The sequence below is a fragment of the Myotis davidii genome, unplaced genomic scaffold (genome assembly GCF_000327345.1).
Source record: "Myotis davidii unplaced genomic scaffold, ASM32734v1 scaffold6060, whole genome shotgun sequence".
Lineage (NCBI taxonomy): Eukaryota > Metazoa > Chordata > Mammalia > Chiroptera > Vespertilionidae > Myotis > Myotis davidii.
The window spans coordinates 47428-47823 of record NW_006291815.1 but is presented as its reverse complement, the minus strand read 5'-3'; positions in this window follow the sequence as shown (position 1 = coordinate 47823).

Below are 396 nucleotides of genomic sequence, written 5' to 3'. Positions count from 1 at the left end.
GCACGCCTTGGTTTGCAACTGTTGCAGGCATGGAAGGGTGACAGTGTGCTGGGGGTTGTTCGCACGCCAGGGGAGGATGTGCACACCAGAGGCCTCTGGGTTTGCAGATCCGCAAACCCCTGTGGTGCGGCCAGGAGTATGTCAGTCTGGCCCGCCACGGTGGCTGTCCCTGCGATCTTGCACCTTCTGGGCCAGGAGGCGGATCTTGCGCAGCCACTCATGGGCGCTGATGGCCTGCAGGCGCTACTTCAGCTCAGCCTGCAGGCTCCTCTTGAGGCGCTCACAGCTGTCACCACCGCCATGTGGGGAGTACAGGCCACCCTCCGCCGGCCTGCCACCCCTGTCCAGAGGCTCTCTGTGTGCTCACCTGCCCAGAGCGACTGGGGGCAGGCCTAA